This window comes from Tiliqua scincoides, chromosome 3 (assembly GCF_035046505.1).
Source record: "Tiliqua scincoides isolate rTilSci1 chromosome 3, rTilSci1.hap2, whole genome shotgun sequence".
Lineage (NCBI taxonomy): Eukaryota > Metazoa > Chordata > Lepidosauria > Squamata > Scincidae > Tiliqua > Tiliqua scincoides.
In genome coordinates, this window is record NC_089823.1 from 138874456 (window position 1) to 138890169 (window position 15714).

At 44.2% G+C, this 15714-nt stretch overlaps 1 protein-coding gene and 1 pseudogene across 1 annotated transcript in view; one reads left to right on the forward strand and one right to left on the reverse strand.

Annotated features, from left to right (window-relative positions):
* Nucleotides 1–15714, reverse strand: part of ZCCHC24 (zinc finger CCHC-type containing 24) — a 148813-nt gene that overhangs the window by 29144 nt on the left and 103955 nt on the right. The window lies entirely within an intron of this gene.
* On the forward strand, nt 15582–15701 carry LOC136647231 (5S ribosomal RNA; annotated as a pseudogene).

The following is a 15714-nucleotide window of genomic DNA, read 5'->3' on the forward strand; positions in this document are numbered from 1 at the left end:
AGCCTGACAGAGTCTGTGGATGGACCTGTGTGGCCTCTACTGGGCTCAGAGTACCATCGCTCCCCTCACCTCTGGAAAGGCCCATGGACCCAATCCACAGATAAGTGAATCCATGGATATGGGATTCCCATCGCTGCCAGCTCGCTTTATCCCCTGGGGGCTGGGGATAAGAATAGGCCCTCAGTTTGGCTGTACTTGTCGTAAGAGGCGACTAAACAGCCACCAGGTAGATGGGACTCATCAGCCTGGGAAGGCAGCTCATCTGAGAGAAGGAAAACTCTGATCCCAAACCTCCACTGCCTTGTGGCTACATCCAGTTATGGAAAAGGCTTCAGGAGTCAACCTCGAGGCAAAATCCGGAGCCGGAGTCCCTGAGGCAGTTCATGGCTGAACACAGTCACGTTCTGGCAACTCCTGCGACGCCGCTGGAACCAAGCGTATTGGCCTCTGCCTTTCCATTGGACCATTTCAGCGACGTGGAGAGGGGGGATTTGCTGCATGGGTAACAGCCTATCCTCCATACCTACTTTACCCAGGCTTCGCGCACTGGAGAGGACACTCTGTTCCAGAACCACCATTCAGAGCGTGACACCATAGTCTTCCGAGACTGAAGGATGCCAACAAGGATAAAGGATTCACGGATATGCTCCCACCATATTTGCAGTGCACTTGTATGAGTCCTGCATTGAAGCACTTGATTGTATTCTTTTCTGTGATGCCTACAACAAATGCACTTGTAGGAGCTGAAATTCACTGAAAATTCAGGAAATGCTGTTCTCTACTTTTACTTCTCCAGATTGAGAGCCCAATCCTGAGCTTGACGCACCAGTTTACTGAATACTTTAACAGCAAGTAAAGTCATTTTTAAAATGCTAACTTGGAATAAAAACACATAACTCCACCTTTTGCCTTTTTTGATTTTTTTTTAAATCACCAAAATCAGTGAAAAAATAACCCAATTTTCACACACCTCTACGGTGTGTGAGAAAATCAACCGTTCCAGACTTTGTTGAATTCTGCTTTCTCTGATCAGCTTAGGGCTGCAGGGAAATGAAAGATGGTCTTCCCATGTTATCCATGGCAGTCTCAGCTTGACCACCATAACTTCAGCTTGGCCACAGGGTCCTTCTTTGTGAATCATAGCACAGGAGATGCCAGGGATATCAAAGCATCCACATCTCCACAACCCACCTTTCCTCTTTTCTGCCAAAACCACATTTTGGCCATAATGCGATTTCTGAAGACTGTAATATTTTTTCTTTCTTTCCCTCTTGGTCAGTGGCCAACTGGGACTTTTTTGGTTCAACAGTCGCACGGGAGCCCTTGCCAAATTACTTGGCACTGATCAACATCATTAAAGATCTTTTTGCTTCCTTGGACAATTCTACTCAGAATATCCATTTGCAGAGTCTCAGTTATGTCTAACCATGAGACTGGTCTTGTTAAAAAAGGAACATGCATCAGCATTCCCTCAAATGCAAATTGACCATCCTGGGTATATCTTCTCTTCCTGAAAGCTCCAGGGATCAAGCAGAGTATTAGATTTCCAAACAGTGTGGAACATACAATCATAAAGCCAGCAAGTTGCTGGGTGTGCCCTTCACAGAACTCTGCATCCATGGGAATGCTTCAGTCGTAAACTCTTATCCCTCTAACAGAATAAAAACAATAAACCAGTCATTTGAACTGCTGAATAATTCCTCAGTCAGCCAATATTTTTTGGGCTACCTTATCATGAACTGTGACAGTTGGCCATGTCATGAAACCCTTGAATTTGGCCATCAAATGATGGTGGAGATTTAAGTACTAAACTCTTCAAATCTTTTATTGTTTTCCTCAAGCTGGAATTACATATTATGGCTGATTCATCATCACCATCAAAAGCAATGGTTCATGTCCCCCTGTTTTCTTCCTGTAATGTTTAGTAAAGCAAAATGCATTGCATCATTATCTTGTGAATTTCCCACACCTGCTCAGCTTCACTGGATACCGCTTGCAGTGGTAACTCTTAAGCTGCAATCCTATCTGCACTTACCTAGAAATAAACCTCATTGAACTTAGTGGAGCTGATTTCTAAGTACACATGTATAGGATTGCAGGGTTAATGTCACATCATGCAATTTTATTGATTTTTATTTTTCACATTTTTATACCACCCATCCAATGAGCTCAGGATGGTCTACAAAGTTTTTTTCCTCCTTTTGTCCTCACAACAACCCTGTGAGGTAAATGAAGTTGAGGGATAGTGACTGGCCCAAGGTCACCCAGGAAACTCATAGCTAAGCAAGGATTTGAACCTGGATCTTCCAGGTCCAACTTCAGAACCTCTATACCATTTGCGTTAATAAATATTATGGGGGGGGGGAGAAGAATGAGATTCTGACAAGAGCTACATGGTGGCTACCTAATTAAGAGCCCAATTCTGTTCTCTCCCCCCCCCCCCCGCTAATACAGCAGGCTACCGCTGCATCCTATAGGGAGGCAGTGGTGGAGTTCTCCTCTAGGAATAAGCCTCCATTGCATGGAGGGTCAACTTAGACATACTGGCGCAAGTCTGTATGAACCCCTGCCATGGAATTAGGATTCAGCAGCTACTGCTGCCACTCCCTTCCCTAACCTGATCCAACCCCTGCCCAGTCACCTCCCCATTCCGCCCTCCCCCACCTGTTTTGCCCTTCCCCCGACCTGTCCCACCTCTCCTGCTATCCTACCTGCCTCAGCATGTCTTTGTAGATCTATTGGTGCATGGAAAAGGCACCCACTGGTGCCTGGCAGTGTGCACCTCTGTGCGCTGCCAGAGTCTAGGCAGTCTACACTGATGAAACACTTGTTCCACCAGCAAGGCAGCCCAATAGGATTGGTCCATAAATATAATTCATACCATGAAGAAAAGATTCATTATAAACTACTATATTAAAATAGTATTAAAGTATTAAAAAGTTATTCAAGTGGACTTTAAACAGTTGCTGAAATAGGTTTCACCTGCCACCAAAATTCTGTTGTAGCCCTGCGGGTCTTCCTGGAAAGGATTTTCTACAACTATGTCACCACAGCAGAGAAGGCTCTGCCTGGAACACTCAATCATTTAAACCAAGGGTGTCCAAAGTTTTTCGCAGGAGGGCCACATCAGCTCTCTGACACTGTGTCGGGGGCCTGGGGGAAAAAAGACTTAATTTACGTAAGTTTACATAAATGAATATATTAAAGATGAACTTATATGAATGAATGAAGGTCTTGCAATAACTCAAGACCTATAAAAGGCCTTGCACAAAACAAGGCTAGCCTTTTCTTTGCTGCCGCTACTGCACCATAGATGTGAAACAGCAAGCAATGGAGGAAGCCCTCATCCCTATTGGGTTGGTGGTCAAACAGTCACCCTCATACTGAAAGCAGTTGCGTTGGGCCAGTGTGGGCTCCAACAAATCTCCAGAGGGCCAGAAACTCATTGGAGACTGGGGGCTCCCTGAGGGCTGCATTGAGAGTCCTTGAGGGCTGCAAGTGGCCCCAGGGCCAGGGTTTGGGCACCCCTGATTTAAACTGTTGAAAGGAATTCCCCAGATGTTCTTAGCTGATTGGAGAATAGAAAACGAAGTTCCTTCAGAGACACTGGGCTGCAAACGGTTGGTACCAGGAATCCCATTAGGATTTAGATTTATTTTATCGCCGTCCACTGCAGTTTGAAAATATCGGCCCCAAAGCTAGCAGTTTCAACAGAAAAAAGAGGCTTTGATTGATATGATGATGACCCAATGGCATAATTTGGCAACATACATCAGGAACTGCTTACATATGTTTCCAGATGTTGATTAAAGACATCTTGCATGAGATGAAATGATCAAAATTCTATAAATCTAAAGAGCTGAGTTGGCAAATGCCGTCGTATCCAAATAAAGCCCAGCTCTACAAATCTTGCAAAACTGTTGGCTGTAATATTTTGGTTTTGGAATGTTAGCAACATAATGTATAATTGAGCTGTTCATTAGAACCACTTCGGGATGAAAGACAGACAAGCTGAAAGTAGGCCAGCAGAGTTGTCAAATGTGGTGTTCCTTGTCTCAGATAACTTAGAACTAACTATCAATAGACTACTTGGCAGTAAACAAGAAACCAATCTATCATATTTTCATGGAAAAAGTTAGATACACTGTTTCGTTATGTGCAGGATGGAGGTAGTACACCCTGCACTTCTTCTCCCACAGGACCCTTTCTGGCCCATCCCAACTGGTTGCCACAGGGAGATTCCATAGGGAGATTCTTCCTCTGCCCTCCATTTGCCACTTATAAGCAGCCCTCCAAGCCATGTCTACTCCTGAATAGGACCTCACTTAAGATAGGCACTGGCATCTGCCCAGGCCCCTGTTCCCAAGCAGACTATAATCACAGCTCCAGGCTGGGGGAGTGCTTTGAAATGTAGTGCCTCTTGTCTCACGCTCCTTCCAACCTGCCAGAAACACCTACCTGCTACCACCACTGTGATCTCATTGTTATTTCATCCATGGTTCACCTGAATCCAGGCACCTGAGCTTAGGGCAGTGAATGTCATAGCATATTTGATGCTATGAATAAGTCTCTCCTCCCCCCTCCCCCCCCCCAAAAAAAAACACAACACATTTCCAAACAGTAACAGCAGACCTCTGGGTAAAAAAAGTGGTTACTTGTGCAAGATGTTGCACAATTAAGCCAGTTGCCCAGAATGGGAAAGGATGCTCAATGGTCTTCTGTGCAATTGCACATCACCGCATGCCATTCATCAGCACTTTGATGGAAAACAATAGTACATATTTACTATTAGTACTTTCATGGACAACAGGAATAAGAAAGTGAAGGCTCTAAGTCAGGGGTGCCCAAACCCCGGCCCGGGGGCCACTTGCGGCCCTCGAGGCCTCTCAATGCGGCCCTCAGAGAGCCCCCAGTCTCCAATGAGCTTCTGGCCCTTTGGAGATTTGTTGAAGCCCACACTGGCCCAACGCAACTTCTCTCAGCGTGAGGGCGACTGTTTGACCTCTCATGTGAGCTGTGGGATGAGAGCTCCCTCCACTGCTTGCTTTTTCACATCTGTGATGCAGCAGCAGCAGCAAAGGCCAGCCTTGCTTTGTGCAAGGCCTTTTATAGGCCTTGAACTATTGCAAGATCTTCATTCGTTCATATAAGTTCATCTTTAATATATTCATTTATGTAAGCTTATGTAAATTTATTCAAATTTTAAATGTAAATTAATTCTTTTTTCCCCCTGGCCCCTGACACAGTGTCAGAGAGCTGATGTGGCCCTCCTGCCAAAAACTTTGGACACCCCTGCTCTAAGTGAACGCTGGTCAGTGCCCTGAATGGGAAGCTTTGCTCACTTTGGTTAGGATGTGAACTAACATCAAACTCACTGTTCGAATAACCCTATGCTTGTGAAAATGACTTCTCTCTCTTTCAGAAAAAATGTCTCAAACATGTACTATCATGTTTTTCACAAGGTGCAAAGATCTGTGGAATACCCACACAACAATAAGAACAGTCTCACACAGTGTGTAAACATAAGCCCCGCTAGAGCAAGTGAAGGACTAGCCTAAGATAAAAGAAGACATATAACATAAGAAAAGCCCTGCTGGATCAGGCCGAATCTATTTCCCACCATGACCCACTGCCTGCCTCTGCATCCACAAAGCAAACAGTATTTCTCTTTCAGTCTTTCACCATCATTCCCATGGAACTGGTATTCAGAGACATACTGCTGCTGACAAGGGTGGAGTGCACCTCTGCACTGCCTGAATCTGTCACCCACTGACACCTCTGCTCAGGCTAGCAAGGCAGAAGAGGATCAGAGTGCCCAGTGGTGGACTGGAGAGTGTGACAGATATGCTAGAGCAGGGGTGTCCAAACATTTTGGCAGGAGGGCCACATCATCTCTCTTACACTGTGTCGGGGGCCAGGGGAAAAAAGAATTAATTTACATTTCAAATTTGAATAAATTTACATAAATGAATATATTAGAGATGGAACTTATATGAATGAATGAAGGTCTTGCAATAGCTCAAGGCCTATAAAAGGCCTTTCACAAAGCAAGGTCAGCCTTTCCTTTGCTGCTGCTGCTGCATCGCAGATGTGAAACAGCAAGCAGTGGAGGGAGCCCTCATCCCACAGCTCACGCGAGAGGTTGAACAGTTGGCTGTCACGCTGAGAGTAGTTGCATCAGGCTAGCGTGGGCTCCAGCAAGTCTCTGGAGGGCCAGAGGCTGATTGGAGACTGGAGCCTTCCGGAGGACCGGATTGGGACCCCTCGAGGGCCGCACATAGCCCCAGGGCCAGGGTTTGGGCACCCCTGTGCTAGAGGCTCATCCATTCACCACTTTTCTAAGTGTACCACTCCATGCAAATGCAAGGGAGGGCACCAGGATGCAGGCCTCTTGTTATCTGGTGTGCTCCTTGGGGCATTTGGTGGGCCGCTGTGAGATACAGGAAGCTGAACTAGATGGGCCTATGGCCTGATCCAGCGGCGCTGTTCTTATGTCCTTATATGCTTTAGGTGGCCTCGTGGTTGGGCTGCCCCAGGCTGCTGAACCTGGAAGTACCAGTGCCACAGCACAAAACCATCTTAACTAGTAGCCATTAATAGACCTGTTCTGAGTGTGCCACATGTCCCCAGATGTTTGCCCCATGATCCCTTGCAAGTTTTTTCCCCCCACTATCTGAGATCAGTAAGAGGCATTTATAAAATATCCAAACTGAATCTCAGACTGGTTTACCAGTCCTTCTTCTGGAGCAAGGCAGATGATCTATATTATAATTATTCTTATTCAAAATGATTTGTTTCTGGTTTAATCTTTCTATTGACTATAGGCTTGAGGATTGCTTTTCTTTCAGAGCTGGAATCACTTTAGAACACTTTTTGAAGTAGTTTATCTTTTCAAAACAGTTATTGGGAAGCAAAAGAAAACAAAGACAACGTGATAAGAAATGTAGATGGATGTGAGTGTAGCAAATGCTACTGAGAACTGCCTGCCTTAAAAGGAAAGTCTCCTCCTCCTGTCAGCCAAACACTAGCTGTGGAGTGGCAGCCAGGATAGATTTAGAGGCAGTGTAATTTGTGGTTTAATTTTACATGTTGGTAAATTGTGACCTAAATGGAATTGGTGGAAAATAAGGCAATTTACACACCACGTAAGTTGAATCAGCTGGAGCGGCTTCTTATCCAACTGCAGAAATCCCACTGATTATAGCCAAACAATCTCAGCAAAACACAAGATAGTGGGTCAAACTGGATGTGACATTAAATGTTTCTAGCTTGTAGCTTATTAGCATTTTAAAGAAGCAGCTGTGCAGAAGCTGTATCCGGACTGGGGTACAGAAATCAATGGCGTTGACTTCTATGCCATTTTCCTGCCAAAAATTCCCCACAAAGGTGCTATTGGCCCCTCAAGGTACAATTTGCTACAGTGGCATCTTTGAGTGTCCAAATCGGCAATTTGCAGAATTTTCAGGAGAAAAATGGTACAGAACACCCACTGCCTCTGCACCATAGTCCTGGCATAGTTGCTATTTTAATGTGAAAAGAAGGTCCAAACAATACAACAATTCATTTAATGTCACATCTAGTTTGGCCCAATGACAACAACCTATCAAACATCTATCCCATCTTCACCACTCCCATTTCAGAGAAGGCCCAACCTTAAAGGTCTTCTTGTTAAAAGGCAAAACTGCTCCCTCTTGTGGATTTCTTCCTGTCTTCCAACATTATGGCAGGAACTTCCAAACCAGAGCACATCCATGAAAACTTGATGTACTGGTATGGTGATGCTAAGGAGCATATTCAGGGCTGTAGGTACTCAAAAGGTGGTTGGCAACCTTGAGTCTCGAAAGACTATGGTATAAACCTACAGCACCCGGTATTCCCAGGCAGTCTCCCATCCAAGTACGACCCAGGCCTGCTTAGCTTCCGAGATCAGACAAGATCAGACATGTGCAGGGTAATCAAAAGATCAAATAACTAAATGCTGTGCCAAGAAAAGCTGAATGTTGCAATGTACAGAAATTATGCAAATTGAGCAGAATGCCATCATTCCTCTTTTCCTGAATTTTTGGCTTAATTTATTCTGGATTTACTAGTTCCAAAGGAGGGGGAAAGAGCCATGCAGGGCGCTGAAGCACCTCTCCCACTAGAAATCTTATTCAAACCAGCCTGCTTGTGGTTTTCAAGATATCTTATATAGTTTTGTGTTTAGAGACTGATATGGATATGTATGTGCATGTTAATTGTTTTGAATTTAGCTTAAGGGCTAGAAACTTATTTTTAAAATTAAAGCTGAGATTCTCAGGAAGCTGAATTGTGTACTCAGGATCAGATAATTTTTCTTGTGCTCCTGCAGAATCACAGCACATTGCTGAGCATGTTAGAAAACCCATGTGTGCTGTGCTGGTTTAGCAACGTAGAAGAGTTACCATTTCCAGCTGGATCTGGTCTTCAGGTTGCAGCTGCTGAGAAACAGAGAAAGGAAATGGAGACCAGATGAACCATCTCCCCATGCCTTCTTCTTTTTTTTCCTTCTTTCTAAGATGATACATGAAAATACCAATTGAAGCGGTCAGTCTGTTTCAAATTATAGACCTTTTTTTTTAACTTAAAAAAGAAAATGCGTGCCGTGAACGGCCCAAGAATGAACCATAATTTGGCCTGCCCCCAGCAGACTGAGAGGCAAAACACACACACACACACACACACACACACACACACACACACACACACACACACACACACACAACATGCACAAATACACATTCAGAAGCCTCATGTGATGTATTGGTTGTTGGACTGTACAGCTTCAGACTGCAAGTCTGAAGCAGGCTTTGTGTGTATGTGAAATGTCTAAATGCTGTCCCATATAAAACAGCTTTCTGTACATTCATGTCAATGAAAATGCTAGCCAAAACATACTAATGTTGTATTCACAGGAGATGTCATTTAGGGCAGAAGTTCCCACCCTGTGGTCTGCGGGAGCACAGGAGGTGGTCCGCAAGCCAGCTGGGCCCAGCAGTTGGCAGACAAGCAGAACACCATGTGCTCATCACTTTGCCAGTTTTTCTTGAGTCTTCCCACCTTCCCTTGGCTACAATTGGGGCAATCCGGCAGTCATTGGCAATGGCGCGAAAACATCATTGCACTATCACCATGATCTCCTGCAGCGGTGCACTCACTGGTCCACACTGGACCCAAGTGCAGGCACGGTGGTCCACAGTTGCCTGAAGATAGGGAAATGCTGATTTAGGGGAAGATGCTTGGCCTCCACTCCTCTACAATAGCAGTTGTTGTTCTTGTGAGTGTGTGTGTGTGTATCGTGATTACTAGGGATGTGCAAAATTTATCCCTTTATTTTCTAGGTATTTTCATCTTCCACATAATGGTAGTGAAATGTTTGGGAGACTGCAAAAGCAGATAAGCAAGGTTTGCATGTTGTGAATATTCCCATCTTCTTCACCCAACTGAGAAGACCCTGGTTGTACAATGTGGAGCTGGCTCATCTTTGGTAGCCCATGCAGCTTCACAATCGTGACCTTTGTAAGGGGAGAGTTACATGTACATTCAAATGTCTGCTTTTCAGTCAAATAATTATCTAATTTTTTTGTTTTGTTTTACAAATGATCTTGAAGAGGACAAGTAAAATAGCCCAAAACAGTAGCAGGAGGGATGGGGAACTTCCTAATCTGATTGTGTGTTCCTGCCTATATGCTATTTATAGTTTGATTTAAAAAAAAAAAGCTTCTGCTGAAAGTCAACAGAAGTTGTTTGAAAACTATTAATAGTGTGTGAACAGGATGCATGATCAGACTAGAAACTACAGCAGGGGTTGATAGCTAGCTAGCTAGTCCCTTTACTGGGGCAAAAGTAATTTGCATGCATGCGTGAATATATCCCAAACTGCTTGTCCACTGGGAAAGCTTAACTTGGAGTGTGGATTGACATCAGCACTTTGGCTGATGGCTGGCTCTGTTAGAAGAAAGGATCTGGAGGAAAACACTGGAACTCAAATTTGCTCCATCCTATCAATTGGTCACATTCATCCACCGGACTGTGGCTAAGGGGAGGTCTCAGGGGTGAATGTAAGTTTCCCATTGTTGGAGTAACTATGGAGTAAGATGTAGAGAAGCCAGAATCTTGATCTCCTAAAATCCCATACAAGAGGAGGGCTGGGTTGAGGATTGCCCATTTTGTTCCAGCCATTGCAGAGACACCTGTACATTGCTGCCGTGTAACTCCAGGCACGGGAGATGAACAAGGGAACTGCAACTAAGAACAGAAGACTTACTAGGGGTAAGTCTAGATTGCCTGGGTTAGGAATTTATTTTATTCGCCTTTCATGTCAAGATCCAGTTTTGTCTTTTGTCAAGATTCATTTTCTTCTAAATTCAAGAGCCTGCTATTGAACAGTTGATCCTTTCCAATTTCACTTTTTAATAAACTACTTTTATTTTTGAAACTTCTCCACCTTGTTTCAGTCAGACCATAGCAGAGCTATTTACCCTTGCTCTCTTGCAGATTCTCATGGCCAATGCCATAAAATCATGTATGTAGATATAGGTGCGAAGAAGCTGTGCTTAACCCAGTGATTTGGCTCCCAGCCTATAGCAAATAACTTCTCCATACTGATGAAACTCCACTAATTGGGTTCTTTTCCTGATGGAAGGAAAGGCAAAGAAATGTGCCCCACTTTTGGTTTTTATTTCCTCATGGCAGCAATTTCCACTTCTGGGGCGATGTCTGGGTGCCATATTATTAACAGTATTTATATACCGCTTTTCAACTAAAAGTTCACAAAGCGGTTTACAGAGAAAAATCAAATAACTAATAGCTCCCTGTCCCAAAAGGGCTCACAATCTAAAAAGATGCAAAAAGAACACCAGCAGACAGCCACTAGAAAAGACACTGCTGGGGTGAGGTGGGCCAGTTACTCTCCCCCTGCTAAAAAGAGGAGCACCCACTTGAAAAAGTGCCTCTTACCCAATTAGCAGTGGTGCCATATTTGTCACTTAAATGAAGCAACTTAAATGTTCATAGGAAGATCCGGTGCATGAGCAATATGCCTTGTTTCCTCTTTCATCCCTGTGCAATGGACTGCAGTGGTCCCAGCAGACCACAATCACAGGTCTCATAGCTGTTGCATATCACATACTCAAATGAGATCATAAATTAAACACTGCCACTATTTTTCCCCCCATGAATCTCAGAATTATATTTGCAAACTTCCTGTTGTTTGGGGCACATTCACAATAGCAAGTATGGGTTTTTTTTTTTTTATTTCAGCAGTGGATATATAGATTTGCTTTATCCCTGGAAGGTTCTGTCTAAATGTGACCTTGTTCCAAGCTGCCTAACATACTTGATCACCCCCAGCACTGTAAGAAGACAGGTGTAGCATTGGGGATAAGGTTTGTTTGATAGCCATTGTCTACAGCAGGTGTTAATGTGGCTCAACTGTCTTCTGTCTGTGTACTCCCTTCACTCTCATGATTCTTTTACAATTAGAGATGCCAGGACCTGTGCCTGGGACCTCTGGTGTGCAAAGCATGTGCTCTTCCACTACATCATGGGCCCTCTCCCATGCTGAAATGTGGGACAGAAGTGCTGTTATTAACCTGAAGGCACTCTGCAGTCATTGCAGGCAATCCAAGACTCCAACTAAAGAGAAAAACATTGGGAATTAGCAACTCGATGACTGCAGACTGGGAGGACGATGGAAGGAGTGGCACTGCATAGTTCTGAAGTGAGGAAATACACATCAGATTGGGGTGGTCACTCCAGTTGACTCATTCTTGGATGTTTGCTGTCGACAGCATGTTTTGTTGGGGATAGAGAAGGACAGTTCTCCAATATGTATGTCTTGTACAAGCACTGAATTCCTTTAGTCCACTTAGGATCAAACTATGTTATGGGAAACACATGCTTAGTTCTCCTATGGCAGTTAATAAACAGCAGTCAGATCAAGCCCCTGTGGGTCAAGACTGTGGCAGAAGAGGGCTTTAGCTGTACCTAAAACCATGGTCCCCATCTAGGTCTTCTCTCATGGCTATTTGTCAAGGAGAAAAAGTGCTCATTGTAGTGAATGGGAGCTCTTTTTCCTTGATAAATACCAACCATGGGGAGGCAGGGAGGCCTATCGGGCTGTTTACTGTAAAAACAAGCGCTAAAGTACTTCCTGTAAAATATAGTTTGACCCATCATGTAGTAAAGTTCTAAAGGCAAAAGAATTCTTACTTTGTCCCAGTGAAATTTTGTCCTCCACACTTCCTTTTCCACTGCATCCCGCTATTTCTTTTCCAAACCAGGGAGTAAGAAGAGGAGTAGAAGAGACAAGTGGGCAGGCAGAGATGGAAGTCAGCCTCATGGATGGGTTGCTCCTTACCATCACTTCCAATCACTCATCCACTTCTTACCATCACTTCCACTTCCTCTGCTGTGGTTGGAGGGACTACAAGGAGGGAGTGAAGTGTTATAACTTGGAACTATGCCTGCAAACAAGAGAACTTTGAAGAATGTAACATTGAGGTCTGATCCTACTCCCCATCACCACCACTAAAATTACCTGAAACATATAGACACACTTTATAGTTGTTGTAAATGGCCTTCTAGCAGTGCATGCAGCCACTGCCAGTGAGGCCGTGGAGACCCGATGGACAATGGGGGCAGACAAGAGATCCAACTGACTCAAGTAGGTTCCTGCAGGGCAGAACAAGGCAGGGAGTGGAACTGGGCAGGAGGGTGGTGGAATGGGGGGTGGCGGAGGTTCTGACAGAGGCAGGAGGATGTGGCACTCGGCTTCTATGACTTGCACCAGAAGCTACCCCCTCCAAAAGCAGCTGCACACCCCCTTTGTTTCCTCAGACACACACCATATTTTTCCTTTCCTCTCTCAAGCCTCCTGATCAGCCTCCCCCATAGCATACAGCACAGTCCATTTTGGTGTGGCTGAATGCTACGGCAGAGAAAATGATAGGATTGGGCTGTTAATTTGTCAATATATTATTTAATTGTTGCCTATTTTGTGTCATTCTCCAGGCTGTGTCTAGGGGTGGCACAGAACAGGAGTTCCGCAGCCTTAAGTGGCCCATAGGATTGGGCCAGAAGTCAATTATGTTGTCTTTCACTCATCAAAAGCGAAAACATTCACAACCATATGTAAAATGCTCTGACCTAGCTCAGTTCAGAAATTATGCCAGACCAGTTACAGTGTTTATTCCACCTTCTGAGGCTCGGGCATCAAGAAGGCAGGAATGTATTGGAATCGCGGAAGATCTGGTGAGGAGGTAGATGTGGTGTCAGCAGTGGCCCCTTTAAGGGTAAGGCCTGGGCATCCAGCAGAGTGTGCTGCACAGCTGCAGCCACTTGAAGGCAATAGGGCCCTCAGGGATATAAGGAGCACCTGAGGCAGGAAGGGTTTGTGGGTTGTAGAAGGAGTGCAGGTAGGAGAGGAGGCTGTCTTTGGACTTTGATACTCTGACTGATTACCTGGAATCTGAGCTTGGACTGTGACTCGGCTTATTGGCTCTGGACTCTGATTTGGCAACTCTAACTGATTGGATTGACTTACTTGGAATCTGTGGACTGGGACTGGACTCTGACTTTTGCTTACTGCACTTGTGAGTTTAACAAGGGAAACTAATCAGCCTTAAGCGGGCACAAGGCCCAGTGGGGAGAAGCTGTCGCAAGAGAGAATGAACTTATGAAAGTGAGTGATGGGAAGACAGAAAATGAAAGCAGACAAGCAGTTCTAAGCCATGGTTTGCTTCTTGCATGTTTAGAGCCTCAAGCCATGTTTGGGCTCTACACTCTGGTTAGTGCAAGCCACAGCCTGGCATTAGGGGTGGCATTAGAGATTGGCTAGGTTGGGTACTGGTTGAGGGCTGACACACATTAGAGGGCTCACTTGACTTGGCTGATCTTTGAGCTGTCAGTACCAGTGATAGTGTCAAACTGCACCTTCAGGGAGCGAGTAAAGAGTGCCCTGGAGACCCAGTGCAAGGCTTTGCCCCAGGGTCCTTTGTGCCAGCATTGTTTGGCATGATGAATAAATTGAACTAATATATGGAAACTTCTTTCTGGTCACCATTACACAAGTATATCCCAAAACTTTTCCCAATACTTCTAGAATTCTTTAAAAAAAAATGCCAGATCTTGAAAGGAAATGAGCACATGCATGCCATCCAAATGTATGTACAGTATGGAAGTATATCTGGATGAGTCCCAAGTTTCTCTACAGTTATGGGCTACAGCTGCTGGCCTGCAGTTAATGCTATGAATTATCTCTCCTATATATTCATTATTAAATTAATTTTTTTAAATGTACCAAGATCTGTAATATATTGCTTTTGAAAACCCTTTTCAAAACAAACCTTTATGTTGGTAAGGGGTATAATGTATTTGCCTTGCATCTGAAAATTATTACAGTCCAGGAACAGCACATTGAAACATAATATAGCAAGACCATATTGAATGGCTATTAATAAATTGCCCAAGTTTTGTGAGCCAGTACCCAATGCATTAGTCGCTAACGCACCATCCAAAGAACCACACTTAGTGTTCTGTAATCTACTGTCTCCCCCCCCCCCATCCTGCTGTAGTCCCTTGTGCATTCTCAAAAGCTGCTCCTGGTATTTGGGGTAACCCCCCAATGACGTGAGGAAAGAAAAGTGGCAGAAATTGGTGACCTCTCCCTTCAAGTGGAAGTGTCTTCCACTCTCTCACAGAACATTTCAGGTCTAAATCATGGAATCAATCAGAAGTTTTACTTGTACCTAGTTTTCAGGTAGAGTACGCCTCTCTTATAGCCTCGCTGCAACATCAGCCCCTGCAGTGAATTCACAAAAAGAAGACTCTAAATTGATAGGGTTGGATTTAAATATTAGGAGGCTGGCCTTCTGTCCTTTCATGATCAGCCCAGACTCTGTGTCCCAGTTTAGACTACCTGATTGTAATGAGCTTGGGTTGGAGAAAATATAACAAGTCTAGATTCAAGTATAACTACCCAGGACCCTAATAAGTTTGTCCCCTGTCAATAGGCAGACTTGTTATCTATATGTTTGTATAAACAAGAAAGTAGTACAATATTTTTTAAAGTTGCTGTTTAACATGGTAGAAGGCACTGTGAGCAAACTATGCTTTTATGGAATTCAATGATTGATACACACTGTTAAAACATTTGGAAACCTTTCACTTGCTTGAGGAGCTGAGTTGGTTTTTTATGCCTGCAAAATCCCTCCCTCCCTACCATATTTTTAAGGGTTGGCTTATATTTTTTTCACACTTGGAGAGCTATCACTGGTAGTTTGGTATCTGTTATTCTTTGGCAAACCGCATGCCAGTTATGTCACATACAAAGATGCTTGCGGACCTGTTGTTGCCTTCCATTTTATTATAGTGAGGTGCCAATGGTCTCAAACTGGGAGTAGGACCAAAGCATCTTATTGTCTGTTCCACTTGGTTAGATTCGATTTAGAGACCTTGATTGGCATTGATTCATGTTCCAACAAATGAGTCATCAAAGTAAAACAAGATGGAAAATAAAAAGAGGTAAAGAATTAAAAATAAAATAAAAATAAAACAAAGGACACTGCAGCAACTGTTACCGTGCACATGCCCGATCTCATCTGATCTCAGAAGCTAAGCAGGGTCAGGCCTGGTTAGTACTTGGATGGGAGACCGCCTGGGAATACCGGGTGCTGTAGGCTTATTCCATAGTCT